This window comes from Miscanthus floridulus, chromosome 3 (assembly GCF_019320115.1).
Source record: "Miscanthus floridulus cultivar M001 chromosome 3, ASM1932011v1, whole genome shotgun sequence".
Taxonomy (NCBI): domain Eukaryota; kingdom Viridiplantae; phylum Streptophyta; class Magnoliopsida; order Poales; family Poaceae; genus Miscanthus; species Miscanthus floridulus.
The window spans coordinates 56,287,446-56,306,505 of NC_089582.1; positions in this window are offsets into that span (position 1 = coordinate 56,287,446).

Sequence of the window (19,060 nt, forward strand, 5' to 3'; positions counted from 1 at the left end):
ACGGCCTGCCCGGGAACCGCACCGACGAGGAGGGACCCGGGGCGTGGAAGGCGGCGTCGGGTCAGAAAGACACGCAGACACTGCCGATGTGAGGGTGAAGCCTACGGCGACGCTGACCATGACCGGTGGTGTTCTGGTGCGGGCACGACGACATGCCTTATCTGCTTTGAAAGGAGCGAGTGGAGTGGAGGGGATGACTCTCGGTGGGGGAGTGGGAGAGATATTTTTGAGAGAGAGAGAGAGAGAGTAGGCATTGTTGGACCAATAGCGCGCATACCCAAGAAGCGCGGCGTCTACCGACTGCTCGGCTAGCTAGTACTCCCTTCGTTTCAAATTGTAATTCGTTTTGATTTTTCGCTTTGCTACGCATCTTGTTATACATTATTTTTAGATACATAATAAAAACTAAAAGACAGAATGATTTATATAATTTTAAACAGTGGAAGTACGTGCTATGAAGAGGCCAAAGAAACTAGATAACATATGTAGCCAGAATTATATTATAATGCTAAAAAGCCAAGAGCAGAATTAGAGCATGCATGATTGTTTTAGCTTTACATTGTGGATTATGGCTTTCACAGTCTGAAGCTAAGGGTCTCTGCTTGCTAGCAGTGATAATATATCATTGTATCTCTGTGGATTCAACTGGCAGTGATAGGTGCCCTTTCACTGTTGGATATTGCCAATAGCTGGTAGTGAAAGCCCACCTATCACTGTTTGGTCACAGTAACAATCGACATTGATACCTTGAGTGGAGTCAAAATTTTCTCCTCATCAGATTTAATATTTCATCACCCAGTCTTATCTCTCTTCCCTTACTAATATGTGCACTCTATCTCTTATCTTTTGATCGGAAATAACTTGGACGCACACACTCCACACTCACATCACACGCGTGCGTGTCCGTACACATGCAAGCTCCAGTGCGCGGGAAACGCGTAGTACCACCAAACGCACACATGTGCGTGTACCCTAAATTTTCTAGAAAATACTGAAAAAGGTGCAACAACAGGGTTTGAACCCTAGTGGGTAGCATCCCACTGGACAGCCCTACCACTGGACCACAAGCCCATTCGCCTATCTCTTTTTTTGTTGAGTTCAAGGGTAGATCCCCAACCTTTATATTCGAAAGACGACCAACAGTTAAGCATTCATTACAATGTGCCTAAGCCACAGACGAAACAAAAAACCAACAGACTTAACATATGGCGAAACCATTTGTAAGAAGAACTGGAACTAGCAACCCATTACATCCCCCAAGGTTCACCGAGACCAGCAAAGTTGATCCATTTCCCTTCCAACACCGCCTTCTCCCGGTCATTACCTTCTCTCAGCAACGCCTTAGCTTCTTCTGGCATCATAGTAGCCTTCCATTAGAGTCAATTTGGAAAAAGGAAATAAACGCTTCCACTTGTTACTGACCAGCCAGGTAGCCTGTGAGGTCTTGTTGTAATGACCTTCAAGTTGTCCAAACTTATCAGAAAATCTAGGACTTTCTCCTTCAGGCAAAGAGCAATCCAACTTTGAAGCATGGTTGTTACCTTCAGTAACAACACATGCCCATCTTTCCAAAGGAGACCCTAAAAACATAGATATTTCTTAGTTTCAAATCCCCCACATGGCAGCAACACAAAAAGTATTAGCTACCGGGAATTTCTTATTACTCAGCCACAAGCTTCCTAAAGAGATACTCCATCTGTCCTAAAATATAGTGCATGGTGACTTCTAAAATTTGTATTGAAATATAATGCATTCTATGTAATGACTATGCCTAGATTTGGCAAATTTTGTTAAAAAGGAAACCATGATCTGAATAGAAACTCCTTAATTAGAATAATCTATGTGTACATGCGTCATTTGAAAGGGAATAGAAACTCCATCTGTCCTTAAGTTGTCTTAAATTTTTAGAATGCAGTATATTATAGGACAAAGGGAGTAAATTCTAAACCAACCTATCTATCCAGAACATCAGACATAACAAACCAGAGCTGCCTAGCTACCACACATTCAAAGAATAAGTGTGTAATAGATTCATCCTCAGAACAAGACAAACAAGAATGGTCCTCAACTTTTCTTCTAATGCTTACATTGTCTTTGGTTAAAAGCTTATCTGGGATAGCAGCAAAAGGAAAAAAATGAACCATTGGAGGGACTAATGATATCACAACACATTTATGACTTTGTACCAAGACTGGGAAGAATACACACCCTGAGAACTAAACCGCCAGACCAAAGAATCCTCTTCTTCTGTGAAACTGATGGAACCACTTCTAACCAAAGACTGTACAATCTATCATCTACACACCTTGTAAATGTGCACTTAAGATTACAACCATCCCATAGAGAAGCTACTGTTGCAGCCTTCTCATTAACCAAGTTGTAGACCTCCCAAAAAACTGTATAGCCAGACTAGAGGTGCCCAGCCAATTGTCATCCCAGAATTTACATGTCTTCCCATTTCCTATTTTCCATCTATAGCCCATCTTTGCAGCATAAGCAGCCCATATCATACCTTTAAAAAACTGAGAAGCTCCTACAGTTGAACTCTAACAAATATTAGGATTATTGGTCCTATACTTAAAATCTAAGAACTGTCTCCAGAGCATATGACCATCTAAATTATATCTCCTAATCTAAGAAGCCAATATGCACAAGTTTAAATCTCTTAGATTGGGGATCCCGAGCCCCCATACTCCTTTAACATACTAACACATTCCCAGTTGGCTAAATGATATTTATGAGTCGTGGGGATGTCATCTCTAAGAAGTTAGCTAAATGAGAGTGTAAAATCTTAATAGCCCACCTAGGGAATTTAATGAAGGAGAGTAAGTAAACAGGAATGCTTACTAAGCATGCCTTTGTTAGTTGATCTCCACCAATAGGCCCAACGGCCTATTGGGCCCTATCTCTACTCCCTTATCGGGGGAGCCCAACCCTAATTCGGTTGGAGGGCCCCTGTCGCACAACACAAATAAAAGGAAGGTGGGGGTGAGGGCTCGGACTACGAGGTTGACTGGAGCCGCCACACCCACCTACAGAGATACCCTAATCCGATCCTAAAGCGTGCTGCCAGTGACGGGATGAGCCCGCCACCACCATCACCGCCGGCGCCACTGGACTTCTCTCCACCGCGCTGGACGACTCCTACTACACCGCGGCACCGGCGTCTACGTTGCTGTGCCGCAAGGAGAAACGTAAAGGAGCTTACCCAATCCTACGGTTACAGAGGTACACACACATCGATCCTAACAATGGTACCGGAGCAAGGTTACTAAGTGTGTAACCCTAACCCTAACCGGGTAAAAGCAAAAAGAGAGAGACCGGGGTACTGTCTACCGGTCACCACCGCCACCGCGTGTGGAGAAGAGAACAGATCCGTGTTCGGATCAGAGAAGAAGAAAATCAAGGGCCCTCGGCACTTGAACCCTAACCCTAACCGGGTAAAAGAAGAAAGAAAATCCACCGCCACCGCGTGGGGGGGAGGGGGGAAAGATGGCCGCACCGCTGTTCTACACCGGCGCACGGCAAGAACAGAAAAGAACCGAACACTCCCTAACCCTAACCCTAATTGGGTTAAAGGAAGGGGGAAAAGAAAGGTTTCGGCCTTAAGACGAACAGAGCCAAACCATAAATCCAAAAGAGAAAAGAAATAAAAGAAAAGAAAGAAAATTCCAAAGAAAGAAGAAAAGGGTCAGAACCCTAACCCTAACCCTGGTTTCCCATTCGGATGAAAGCAAAAGAAAAGAAAGAAAAGACAAAACAGAAAAGATGACAGGTCGGATTCCGAACCCTAGATCTATAACCAGTTCAGAAAAGAGGAACAAGATTCAAATCCAAAAGGGGAAGGGGAAAAGAACAGGGTCGGCACACGAACCCTAACCCTAACCCTATTCCCCACATCAGTTCGGATGAGAGAAGAACCAAATCGAAAGGAAATAGGGGAATGAGAAAGGGAAGGGAGAAGAAACCCACCCAAACCGGCCCTTGGCCGGCGCGGGAGAAGAAAGGTCAAACCGGGGCTGCTGCTCGCCAAGCTCGGCAAAGGGGGCACCATGGCCAGGCCGCTCGATGGCGGCGTGCTCACCCATTGGGGAGCACGCACGCCGGCGAGGGGGCCGGCGACGGCGCCAAGGTCGCTCCACCGCCCGCTCGCTCACTCGGTGTCCTCTCGGTCGCTGCTGGTTACGCTGAGAGAGAAGAGAGCGGCGCTGAGAGATAAAGAAGAGAGAGAAACAGAGAGTGCGAATGGCCTAGGGTTTCTGGTCGGGGGACGCGGCCGTGATTTTGTTCGTACGAAATCGACGCGCAGCCGTCGATCTCCATCGGACGGCCGAGATTGCACGGGCCAGCGATCGGCCCACGGGGGCGTGCGCGGCCGCGCAGCTTTGGCAGCCCAGGCCCAGGTTGCGGCCTGGGAGCTACAGTACTCGCGTCAAAGCAGAGGGGCCGGGCTGTTTTAGCGGCCGGGCCGAAAGAACAGTGAAACATTTGAGTCATATTTTTTGTTTTTTCATTTTCCAGTAAAGGTTTTATTTCCTGAAAAATGGATAAATAGCTCAAAGAAAAATAGAAAAGAGTTTTGTCCTGTGGGTAAAATTTCAAGAAATTGAGTATATGTTTTTCCGCTGCTAAAGAAAAAGTATATTCTCCAGTATTTTTGAACCGACATGGTATTTAACTGGAGAAAAAGAAAGTTTTTCCAGTAAATGTTTATTTCCTAGAAATTGATTAATGGATTAAAGAAAATAGAAAAAGCATTTTTCCCTGTGGATAAAATTCAAGGAAAAGAGAGTTTTTCCACAGCCAAAGAAATTGTTGATTCTCCAGTTATTTTGAACCAATGTGGTATTTAATTGGAAAAAAGAGATTTGTCATGAATTACGATGTTGTTATTTTCTGACCAACGTTGTTAATAACAATATCGTAATGTTAATGATTTATGCATTAATTCTATTTCTGCCCAACGGTGATGTAGAATTAGTGTATGAGAACAGTTGTAAAAGTTAATGATTTATGCATTAATTCTATTTCTGCCCAACGGTGATGTAGAATTAGTGTGTAAGAACAATTGTGAAAGTCAATGATTTATGCATTAATTCCATTTTTGCCCAACGGTGATGTGGAATTAGTGTATAAGAATAGTTGTATGTTAAGAAAAGTTTTGACCTAGTTTTCATCTTGTCTAAGGTGGACTGGGTAGTCACCTCACCGTGTTCCACTGAGATTGTGGCACCGATGAGGGAGACAAAAGAGAATGATGCCACTTGGACAACTAAAGAAAGGGATTTTGAATCCCAAAAGATGTCCTATGACTGTTGAACATAGGAAGTGTGTCACTGCCAACAAGAAATGTTTGGCTGTGATAAAGAACATGATTGAACCTGCAATTGTGGGCTCAATCTCAGAGTGTGACACGGTCACTAAGTACCTCGATAGATTAAAGAGTCAGTTCACTGGCTCTTCAAAGACATATGCTACTCAGCTGATAAAGCAGCTGGTGACAGAGTGTTACTCTAGAAATGGTGGATAAGAGAGCTCACGATGCGTTGTCGAAATTATGGCACTATCGTTCAGGCCATATTTCGAGGGGGAGAATGGAAAGACAAGTTAAGAATGATATTCTTCCTCTATTAGAGCTCTCAGTTTTAGAACAATGCAGAGAATGCATAAAAGGAAAGTATGTAAAAAGAATTAAGAAAAGATGACAAACGAAGCGCAGGAATTCTACAGATTATTCACACAGACATCTGTGGACATCTGTGATCAGTTTCCTATAAAGAGTGTGGATGGTAATGATTCGTTCATAACATTCACAGATGATTACTCCCATTATGACTATATTTATCCAATCAAAGAAAGAAAAGATGTATTGGATAAATTTAAGATATTAAAGATTAAAGACAGTCAGGTCTGACCGTGGTGGAGTACTACGGTCGGCATACCCTAAAAGAATGGCATAGTAGCCCAGTATTCTATACCGGGCGAACCTCAGCAGAATAAAGTAGCTAAAAGAATCAATCGTACCCTGATGGATATGGTGGGCAGTATAATAATTTACTCCACCTTATAGTTGAGCCTGTGGATGGAGGCGTTAAAACCTCCATTCATATTCTCAATAGAGTATCAAGAAAGTCGGTGCCCAAAACACCATATGAGTTGTGGACAGAAAGTGTACCCTCACTAAACCACTTGCGTGTGTGTGGGGGAGCCCTGCTGAGGCTAAAGTATTTAACCCAAACATTGGGAAGTTAGATCCCAAAACAGTAAGGTGCCATTTCATTGGCAACACAGAAAAGTCAAAAGGTTTTCATTTTCCACTGTCCAGAGAGACATACAAAGTTTGTGGAAACGAGACATGATGTTTTCCTAGAGAATGAAAAGATGAGGGGGAGCATGGTAGCTCGAGAAATTGTCCTTGAAGTGGAACCGGTGTATGCGTCCACTCCAATGATTCATGAGCCATTTTTCTCACTACCTGCTATAGCTGCACTGACAGTGCTAGATACTGCGGTGCCAGCACCTGTTGTTATCCCACTTATGGCAACAATGAATGACGATGAGGAACCTGTTCCTCAGGATCCTATAGAACCTATTGCCACACATGAGGGGGAGCAACAACAGCCTCAAACAAAAGTTGTGCCAAATGTGGAGGCCCCTAGAAGGTCTCAAAGAGTTAGAAAATCAGCTATTTCTGCTGATTATGAAGTGTACAACACTGAGGAATTTCAAATGGAGGATGATCCCACCTCATTTGAAGAAGCCATGAGAAGTGATCATTCATCAAAGTGGCTTGAGGCCATGGAAGATGAAATGAAAACAATGAATGTCAATAAAGTTTGGGATTTGGAAATAATTCCTAAAGGAGTCAAAACAGTAGGCTGTAAATGGGTCTACAGAACAAAACTTGGCTCTCAAAGGAATATAGAGAAATATAAAGCGCGACTTGTGGCAAAAGGCTATATGCAAAGAGAAGGGATTGATTACAATGAGACCTTTTCTCCAGTCTCATGTAAAGTTTCCTTCAGAATCATAATGGCATTAGTGGCACATTACGATTGAAAATTACATCAGATGGATGTAAAGACGTCATTTCTCAATGGAGACTTGGAGGAAAATATTTACATGGCACAACCGAAAGGTTTTGTCATGGAAGGAAAAGAACGAATGGGATGCCGCCTAAAGAAATCTATTTATAGATTAAAGCAAGCTTTAAGACGGTGGTACTTGAAGTTTGATCAGTCAATAAAGAATTTTGGGTTTTAAAGAGAAGGTAGAGGACAATTGTGTCTATGCAAAGTTTAAGAATGGGAAGTTTATCTTCCTTGTCCTGTGTGTAGATGATATCTTACTTGCTAGTAGTGATGTCAGTCTACTACTGGAAACAAAGAAATTTGATATGAGAGATCTTGGCGAAGCCTCGTTCGTTCTAGGGATCGAGATTCACCAAGATAGAAAAAAAAGGGTATAAGGACTGTCACAAAAGGCATATATGGAAAAGATCTTAAAGAAATTCAGTATGCACAAATATAGTCCATCACCTGCTCCTATAGTCAAGGGCGACAGATATGGGGATTTTAAATGCCCCAGGAACCAATATGAGCTCAATCGATAAAGTGAAAGTGGTTCCATATGCTTCAGTTGTCGGAAGCTTGCAACATGCTCAAGTATGAACACGCCCTGACTTGGCATTTGTTACCGGGTTTTACTTGGCAGATTCCAGAGGAATTCTGGAATAGAACACTGAAATTGATAAAGAAATTCTTGTGTTATTTACAAGGAACGAAAGGCCTCATGTTGACATATAGAAGATCTAATTCACTCCACATGGTGGGATATTCAGATTCTGATTATGCGAGAGTGAATGCATATCCAGACGTGGATTTTCTATCATCTCGCAAAGGGGAGCTATTTCATGGAAAAGCTCAAAGCAAACTGTCACTACATCGTCCACAATGTATGACGGTTTGTAGCGTATTATAAGGCAATGGGCAGGTGAACTAACTAACGAAGTTCATACCTGGTTTGAAGGTGGTTGACGACATCTATAGACCACTAAAGCAATACTGCGATTATAATCTAGTAGTACAGGATGCTCATAACATAAGTCAAGTGGTGCTGCCAAACACATTGACATGGAGTATTATGTTGTGAAAGATAAAGTCCGGGATCAAGTCATAAATCTTGAGCATATAAGTAAAGAAAGGATGCTCGCGGATCCGCTTACAAAAGGCTTACCACCCAACATGTTCAGAGGACATGGTGTTCAGAGAACATGTAGCTAGCTTGGGTTTAAGGGAAAGCCTAAAATATTCCTGGACAAAAGAAGGCCCAAAGATAAGTATCTATTTCAGAACAGAGTAGTGAGTTGTAGCTGTTAAGTCTATCGGCAATGGACCGTGATGATGAGACATGCTCTATGAGCTAATCTGTAATGGAATGAACAAAAGCAAATGATATGAAAGTGAAAGATGGAATGAGATCAAGGGAGAGAATGTTAGTTGATCTCCACCAATAGGCCCAACGGCCTATTGGGCCCTATCTCTACTCCCTGATCGGGGGAGCCCAACCCTAATTCGGTTGGAGGGCCCCTGTCGCACAGCACAAATAAAAGGAAGGTGGGGGTGAGGGCTCGGACTACGAGGTTGACTGGAGCTGCCACACCCACCTACAGAGATACCCTAATCCGATCCTAAAGCGTGCTGCCAGTGACGGGATGAGCCCGCCACCACCACTACCGTCGCGCCTGTAGGGTCTCCGACGCCCCCACTGCCTCACCACCACGCCGAGCACTGGCGTCCGCGAGGCTGCATCCAGGGCGGCATCGGCGTCCACGCTGCCGTTGCGGTGAAGCTCCTCAAGGTCGTGGAGCCTAACTACGGATCTACGGGTGAAACACAGAGGTACCAATCCTACGATTCTAGCAGCCTTAACCAACACTAACTTGCCTGCATAAGAAAGAAGTTTGTCCCTCCAACCAGCCATCCTTTTTAACATCTTGTCTACTAGGGGCTGAATATCCTCCCTACTAAGCTTCTCAAAGTGTAAAGGTACTCCTAAATACCTAATAGGAAAGTTACCAATAGGACAGGTAAACATGTGAGCTAAACTATGTACTATCTACAAATCTACATTCGTAGGGATGAGTTCACTTTTGTGAAAATTAATCCTCATCCCAGACAATTGTTCAACCACATCAGAATGCCTTTAAGGTTTCTAGTATAGTCATCTTCTATACTGGAGAAGAGGATGGTATCATCTGCATACTACAAAGAGATAATACCACCCTCTCTAAAGTTTCTGCCACAGCTTTCATAAGACCTTTCTCTGTCCCTTTCATCAACATTTTAGTAAGAACATCACCTACCAGATTAAATAGGAGAGATGGGATACGATCTCCCTGTCTCAGACCTTTACCTAGCTTAAAGAAATTACTTTCCTCTCCATTCAGGTTTACTCCTACAGACCACCTGTTACTAGATGTCTAATCCAACAGATCCAAGCATTACTGAAGCCTCTAGATTCTAGAATTTCAAATAGAAAATCCTAATTAACTGTATCGTATGCATTCTCATAATCTAACTTCAAATACCCCCCTGGTTCTTTAGAACAATTTAGGCTATGCACCAGCTCATGAGCAATGACTACAATCTCCAAGATGTACCTATCCTGAATGAAAGCACTCTATCGTGGAGAAATTAACCTATTAATAATTTTTCCTAGCCTAAGCGTCAACACTTTAGCGAAAATATTAAAGCTATAATTGATAATGCTAATAGGCCTAAAATTTTTCATGGATCTAGCCTCATCTACCTTTGGTATTAGAGAAAGCATAACAAAATTTAACCTTTCCAAATCTAGTATACCCTCATAAAAATATGTAAACATAGCTACCAAATCTGACTTAATCCTATCCCAAAACTTATGATAAACATAAAGGAGAGGCCATCTGGCCCCAGAGCACCATCAGCGTAATAACTCCAGACAGCCTCTTTAATTTCCACTTCAGAAAAAGGAGCTACAAGTAGCTCATTCTCACTTTCTAACACTAAATCATCTTGACCCCAAAAATCCTGAGACAAAGAGATAGGGGTCTGTCTTCTTTTCTAAATAAGTGCTTATAAAAGTTCAATGCAATATCCATCATCCCCTTCTGATCCTCTACTAGACAATTTGGACCTTCTAACACTCCACTCTCTTTTTCCTACTTCTTTGATTACCAGTTGCATGAAAATAAGCTGTATTCCTATCTCCCTCTAAAATATCATGAGACCTCTACCTAGCCTTAATCTTCTCTGAAGCCCAAATCTTTTCTAATTCCTTAGCTACATCCATCCTAGTTTTCTCAGCATTAGATAACCCCGTAGAGTACATCTCAGCTTCTAAATCATTGTACTCTACAACCAACTCAGATTTATATCTATTTGGCCCAACCTCTCACGAGCCTTCTCAAAGTCCTAACCTTAAACTGCCATTTATCTAAACTACCAGACATAGGACAAGGAGCATTCCATGCTCTCTCTCCACTATCTTAGTAAAGCTATCCTGTTGGAGCCACCACTTTTCAAGCCAAAAACGTTTCTTTACCAAAAAAACACATTATCTCCAGTCTCTAACAGCAAAGGATTGTGGTCACTAGGGACCCTATATCTAGGCATTTCACTTTAGCTAAAGGAAAACCTCTATCCCATTCAGTAGTTACAAAAATCCTATCTATTTTGGCCATCACTAAATGGTCTTGATTATTGGACCAAGTAAACTTCCTATTAGAGGCATTTAGTTCTAGCAAGGCCCATTTATGAACCCACTCATTGAAAGCATCAGCCCATCTATAACTAATCCTAGCATTATATATTTCTATCAGAAGCAAGCCTAATCAGGTTAAAGTCCCCACCTACAATAATTGGACCTTTCCATAGGATTCCATAACAGTATGGAGCTCCCTAATAAAAGCTTCCTTAATTTTCTCATAAGGAGACCCATAGACTAATACTAATTTCAAATTGAAACTAGACTTTTTATCCTGGATAATCAGACTCACAGAAAAAATCTAAAGTGGAACACAAGGTAGCTGTGAATTTGTCACTATTACAGCAAGCTAGAATGCCACCAACAGATCTATTGGCAGTTAAATAAAACCAATCAAAAGGAATATTACCAGCAAGAGACTTAAGATAACAGGGAGTAAATGACCCCTTCTTAGTTTCCATGACTGCCACAAAGTCACCTCTAGTACTTCTAATCCTATTAATGAAGACAGGTAACCTTCCTATTTTGGCCAAACCTCTAATATTCCAAAAGAGACCTATATAATTTCCTTTTATTGCTTTTCTTCCTATTCACATCCTTAGTCTAGGTTTTTTCTAACTCAGCCTCTAATGACACCACTAAATCAAGGCTCCTCATCTGTGGCAGGCACCTTGTGCCCCGCACACCATGTCATCACTAATACAAAAGTATTTTCATAGACGGGCATTTTCTATTAATATAGAGGCAGGCAGGACAAGGCAACTGTCAAAGTGGCATTATACATTGTTCACATATAGATACATCTCTCACATAGCTGCATATAAGATATAACTATATAAGAAATGTATCTATTTATAAACAATGTGCAGTACCACTTTGTTAAAATCATTTGAAATTTTTATGGAATGATTATATACCAAAAACATGCTGCCATTCAAGTTTGGAGAATTTTCTAACCAAATTGAGATATTATATATTATTACAATTATTGTATGGTAGTTTAGGCATAGTATGATGAGTTATTCCTAGGAAACAAATGATTTTCATCAATCTCTAGGATATGGGCTAGAGTGAAATGTACTAGCCTAATAATTTTTTTGTGAATTTTTTAATCTTATCAGAGCCACGCATAGTTTAATTTGGAATTACTTTCGATAAGCACATAGTAATTCATTTAAACAATGAAAACAACAAATCAGTTTAATTTTTTAAAACTCTTACACAACAACATATATGTAGGATATTGCATTTCAAAATGTTTTGGAGTATAATTTTTTTTAAGGTTCCTTCAAAATGTGTCTTCTCTGTTTACTTGATAATAGAAAAAAGCTGCAATGGGTCAAGGATGGGAATAGGCTAGAATTCAACCAACAAGGATGGCAATAGGTCCAATAATTCAGCTCAACAATTTGAAAATTTAAATTTCAAAATAAGAGATATTCAAACAAAATTTTAGGACTATATATGTTTTCAACTAAAAAGGTAGTCAACTACAAAATTATAAACCACATCGAGGTCTACAACTTTGGTTTTAGTCATTTTTCCATCGGAAGTTTGTTTGAACAATTCAAAAATTTGAATTTCAAAATACAGAATTTTGAGATAGTTAATGATTTCAAATGAAAAGGTTATGAACAACAAAGTTGTAGACTTCATCAAGATCTGTAGTTTGCTTTTGGTCATTTCTCCATCTAAGTTCATATGAACAATTAAAAAAAATTGAATTTTCAAATATGAAAACTTTAAGACCGTAAATGATTCAAATGAAAACATCACTAACTACAAAGTTGTAGACCTTATCAATATCTATAACTTTGGTATTTGTTATTTCTCCATCCGAGTTTGTTTTAACAATTTGAATATTTGAATTTTAAAATGAGAACTTCAAGTAAAATTTCAGAATTTGGGACCATAAATGATTTTAAATGAAAATGTCATCAACTACAATGTTGTATACCTCATCGAGATATATAACTTTGGTTTTGGTTATCCGAGTTTATTTGAACAATTCAAAAATTTGAATTTCAAAATATGAGAACTTCAAACAGCATTTTGGGACCATAAATAAATGATTTCAAATGTAAAGCTTGTCAACTACAAAGTTGTAGGTATCCTTAAGATCTAAAACTTTGGATTTGGTCATTTCTCCATCCGAGTTCATTTGAACAATTCAAGAATATTAACTTTCAAAATATAAGAACTTCAAGCATAATTTCGGGACCATAAATGATTTCAAATGAAAAGGTCATCAACTATAAAGTTGTAGGTATCATGAAGGTCTAAAACTTTGTTTGGTTATTTCTCCATAAAAACAATATTATTATTATTGTTATTGTTGTTGTTGTTGTTGTTGTTGTTGTTGTTGTTGTTGTTGTTGTTGTTGTTGTTGTTGTTGTTATTATTATTATTATTATTATTATTATTATTATTATTATTATTATTATTATTATTATTATTATTATTATGTCAACTAAACTTTCTAATTATTTTAGGTGATGTTTTGAAATTTTATCAAGCAATGAAAGATGATATGACAGTAAATTCTATGCCACAAATATTGTTTTTTTTTTTGGTTAGTGACCATTTCATCTTGGTTGGGACCCGCTATTCGTAGGGCATGTTTGCTGGCATGAATGATGCAAGCATTTCTTTTTAGAAAAAAGAAAACAACAAACGACTATGACAGTCAAGCGTGTCAAAAATAGGGATTTTTTGTTTTTAATCCTTTTTTATTCAATATAATAATAATCGTTTCTATCCGACTTTTTGGTCATGCTGGTGCCATTGGCGTGACAAAATAACGTTGTTGTGCCACATGCATTAGCACAGCAACATATGGCATGTTGGACGGCGAGCGCGACAACACTGACATGTTGGATGGCGTTTTCGACGTGGAAAACCATATCACGCCACTCCCATTGGTGTTACAGTATTATTCTATTGCGCCACAGAAGTGTGGCGTGATAAGACTAAACCTTAGAAAAATCATAACTTTTTGATACGACGTCGGATGAAGATGACCTTTATATGAAAATTATAGATCTCGATGAAATCTACAACTTTCTAGTTTTGATGAAAATTGTAGAAAGTAGAAAGTTATAGATCTCATTGATATCTACCATTTTCATATAAAGTTCATCTTCATCGGACGTCGTATCGAAAAAGTTATGATTTTTAAGGTTTAGTCTTATCAGACCACTCCTGATGGTGTGATAGAACAATACTATCACGCCACGAGAGTGGCGTGACAAGGTTTTTCTATGTCGGAAACATCGTCTAACGTGGCAGATGTTACCGTGCCAATGCATGTAGCGTGACAATGCTATTTTGTCGCGCCTGCGGCACTGGCTCTACCAAAAGGGTCATATGTCCAAAAAAATTTAGGTGCGATTATATTATTGAATAAAAAGATTGAAAATAAAAAAATCCATCAAAAATACCATCACAAATTATCACAAAAGTAGGTTGTGACTATTTTGAGGTACTGCTTATGGCCAAAACACGACTCTGTCATAAACATCTGTCATCTCTAGCAAAATTGTCATAAACATGACCTGTTTGTGATATATAAATGCTTTGTCATTCAAAAATTGTTATAGAAGGCCATATCTCTTGTAGTGACTCTAACTCAAGTTAGACTGGGCCTCCTTCATGATTTAAATGCCCACGCTAGTCCTCTCCACCTTTAAGCCTTTCTCCGAGTCCTCCGTGACCGTCTTTAGTGTTTATAAGAATAATAACATCATTATATAGTAATATATTCTCATAATCACAAAAAAGATCACTTAGGAATGAGCTCACCTCTAAAATTAATTAGCTCTAGTAATCAGTCCTTGCATAGTTGTTGGAGGAATGACATTTGTATCCAAAGACCTCATCACTTGGCGAGAGCTAGAAGAGAGGAGTAGATTAGTCTTTGGGACTTAGCCAATCAACACTTGTCTGGTAGAAAAATCTGAGGCTCACATCACCCCCTCTCACCTGTTTCAATCCTTCGAATTGGAGAGGAGGCGACTGGGAGGAGACGGGGGAGAAAAGAGAGCGAGATGCTTGTAATCAAGGCCGTGGCTATTTCTCTAGAAATCTATGTGCATGGGCATTGGGTCATGGGCTGATTTGCTAAGGTAAGATTGTTAGAATGACCACCTCTATGGATTAGATGATTTATAGAGAAGTTCATTTTAAGCATTCCGTCTCTGAAAATTCATTTTTTAAAGGTGAGGAGTGGCCATTAGGCTTTAAGTGATTTATAGAGATTGTCAAACAAAATATTATCTGCCTCTAGAAATAAATTATATTGTCCCCTAAAGTTGTTTTTAGTAGTGTTGGATATGTTAGCTCTAAGAGATAGCTGTTATGGATCCACAGAGTGTAACAATGCAGAAGCTAGTCTCCCACACACCTTTCTATGGACCTTGACTTGAATCGTTACATATTACATACTAGTCCATCACGCGCGCCCTCGCGCGTGCCAGCAAATCACCTGGTTAAAGTCGTCTCATTCATCAAATTCAAATGAATGAAATAAGATAACGCACCTTGCTTGAAAACCAATACTCTACATCATACTGCAACACATGCTTCAGCTTTAGTTCATGTTGTGCTTCCTTCGATCCGTCCTGAAAACAATACAATACAATTCTGGAAGCTAAGGCCTCGTTCGGCTTACCCCATATTCGGCTTGTTTTTTCAGTCGGAACAGTGTTTTTCTCTCACAACAATTCAGCCGGAACAATGTTTTTCAGCCAGTTTCAGCCAAGATTCAGACCAGCGAACGGGGCCTAAATCATCTTGAGTTTGACTATTGTTTTAATAAAATATTAATACTTATGATACCAAAGATGTACCATTGAATTTATGGTGAGATATATTTTCATGCTATACCTATTTTATGCCACAAAGTTTAACTAGCTATGAAGCTAGTATCTGATAGAGCATCTCCAAGAAATTAGCCAAAAAGAGACTCTACCGCTTGCATCAGGCCCTCACCACACAAAGTAAAACCAAGCCAATAATAAAACATAATATTGATGTATGGAACAAATTTGGTTCACAGAACATTCCTAACTCAATCTCTTGTTGTAGGCAAGAAGGACCATCAGCATAAAAATAACTGCATATATGAATTACAGATGGCATATGGGAAGCTAAAGCGAAATCACCGAAATAATGTATTAATTTGTGTTTGGCTATTTTCAGATTAAAATGATCGCGGGTTCATAACAAACAAGTCAATTTGTGTTTTGCTATGAACCCGCGATCATTTTAATTTAAAAATAGCCAAACACAAATTAATACATTAAGATTTTTAAGACAACATTATAGGAACTTCATCGAGTAATTTATGGCTACAAAAAATTTGTAAGCAATTTCCGGACTACATCTTACATGTCCTCTAGATGGAGGGGCACTAATTTGCAAACCATTGCAAATCCAAAAATTTAGTGGCTATCTAGAAGCTGTGAGGCAACACAAACTTGTGACAACCGAGAAGAAGTGGCACGCAACCTTTGAACAAGCATAATAGCATGGCATCCACGTTACTGGCATTCCTGCACAACAGGAATCCATGTGCCGCTAAACGAAGCTAAGAAAGAAAGCAAACTAAACACTTGGCTGTAATCCCTCATCCACCTCCGGTGACAAATTCGAAGAAATCAATCTTTAAATCTAGGAAACCAAACACTGTAGATGAAGCACAAATAGAGTAGGGGAAGTGCCCATAGCCATCCATACCTGGTTGCTGGGCTTCTATGGAGCAGGAGAGAGGCGAGGAGGGGGTGACCCGCCGCCGCCGTGGAACCCCGGGTGGAGGGGTGAGGCACCGCTAGATCTGCCGCCGAGTTGAGCCATCGGCGCCACCACCGGAGAGGAAGACGCGATGTGTAGCCGGGGTCGTCGAGCACAGGCACCTAGGGTCTCATGGAGCAGAGGAGCAGACGCAGAGCGACGGGAGGAGGCCGCGTCGGGGGGTACCCGGGCTGGCAGCCAACGGCGGGGCACGCACGCACCGCGCCGTGGTTGGGGACGGCCGCTGGCGGGGCCGACACGTGGAGCACCGGCGCAGCCCAGGGGCGGCGTGGCGCGCCCACGCCTCACGCGGTGAAGCGACGTCACTGGCCCCCAGCCACACGGCGCCACATCAGGACAGAGAGGGAGAGGGAGAGAGGAAGGAAGGGAAGCCGGGGGCAGAGGCAGTGGAGGTGGCGTTCCGCGACCGGGAGGAGAGGCGTCGAGCTCGGAAGAGGAAGAGGAGGCGAGATATTTTTAGAAGAATCCAGAAGGAGAAGTAGAAGTTGTTGTTTATATTTGGTCGACCGGATTTGAACCAGACGTAACAGAAGCTGGCAAAATTAACGCAAAGCGACGGGATCTGTAAGAAGCTGATTCAAACGGAAGCGGCTACAAGAAATCTAGGCCACACGATGGAGGATCAGACGGCTGGAAACAATTCGGGTGACGTGGACGCTGTTCCTGGCGGCCAAAGTAACTTGCTTTGATATATAGAGATAACACCAGGTGGTCCCTACAGCAACCCACCATTCACACGTACCACAATAGGTGGTCCCTAAAATAATTCAATAATAACCCTAGAATCCAGGTTAACCTACTTTTGAGGTACATTCTTTTACAATTCACAATCTACAAGTTGTCTTTTAAAAGTGTATAGCTAAAATAACCTGGTTAGAACAACAAACTAACATGTGCATCAACATATATAGGCAAGCTAATCAAAGTTGTTGTAGAATTATATAACATGTAATATATGATATAATTTTCAAGGGTTAATTGAGGGGGCCCATTATATTGTTGGATAGTTTAGACAAGCAACCACGACGTTTCCCTTTTTCTTGTATTTATTTATTCCTGTGAAGTTGTCTTGCTATTTCTTTTATTTTCCGGATCCCTTGACTGAATTGATTAGGGGGGCCCCAAAAGCACATACAAATCTAACTTTAGTCTAATCAGCTCATAACAAAATATCTTAGGTGGCCTGGCGATTATAGCTAGTAAACATATGCCTACCATCCTACACCAGTAAATCCAATACATACGGACTTGTATGAGATGACTTTGTATTAGCTTTGATATTTATAATTGTTATAGGGACATCCCTGACCTATGTAGGGAAAAAAGACCTAGCTCATGTAAAATGGGTAATATGACTCTCTGTAATTTTGTTGCCTTGGTAATGAAATTCGGTCTTACCGGTGTGAAAAAATGTAATAAAATGGGTAATTCCCTCCGAGGAATGGAAGGGAAAACAACTTCCCTATTATTGCCTGGGTAATGATGGACACTATAGGATAGGTTCTCCTTCATTTTCTCATACAGTATCATCTCTCATGCTGGGTCTAAAAACTACAGCTGCCCGTGCGTTGTTTGACGAAAGAAAGAAACAGAGGGGTTAAAAAGAGAAAGAAGGGATCGGAGCCTTTTGCAAGCGACCCACACAAAATTTCCTTACGGTCCGTTCGGTGAATGCACCAGGAATTATTCCAACCGCTCAAAACTTATATAAATTTGTGAAACCAATCCAGACAGAAATGAATCTAGGGCAGGATTCACTGCTAACCGAACGAGCCCTACAGAGGACTCGAGTAGCCCGCAACGCCACGAGTGGAGAGTCAGTCCATGTTGGAGCCCACGCAAATGCAAGTACGCAACAGAGGACGTACCATGATGTCAAAGGTTTCACATGTGGTCCAATCTTGCTTGGTCTTCGGCTCTTGGTGCAACATGGCCCCCTCCCCAACTGGGCCTCAGCGCCTCGGCTGTGGCATGTTGGCACAGAGCGTCCTCGCGGCTTCGTCCACGAAATAATTCCAACAAATCGGCAAAAGCAAGCCAACTTCGAAATATGGAATTCGGTGCAACATTTTCTTTCAGTCCGCTACTCTATGAAATCTTTTATGACTAGTAGAAATACATGTGCGGCACGCGCACTGTCTATAAATAAAAATAAATTTTAAATGACGGAGAAATAACAAGAAATATATCGACAAGTTAATTTGATTTTTACATCGGAGAAAATAAAATTTGCATCTATAAAAAAAGGATACAATTGACATACATGTGGTTTGTAATTTATCTTCACAAAAACGTACACTTGTCATTGAATAGTAACCTTCTCTAGAGCCCAAATAACAAATAACCTATCTAGATAAGTTTCACAATTAAGTTTAGTATAGGCAATCTACATTCTTCTCGTCCAGTACCCTTTTTTCTTCTGTTACCAGTGCACTCTCTATGTCTCTCTCCCGAGACGGCGCTGCGGTGGCCTAGCGCTTGCGCGGCTTGCACTGGGATAGAG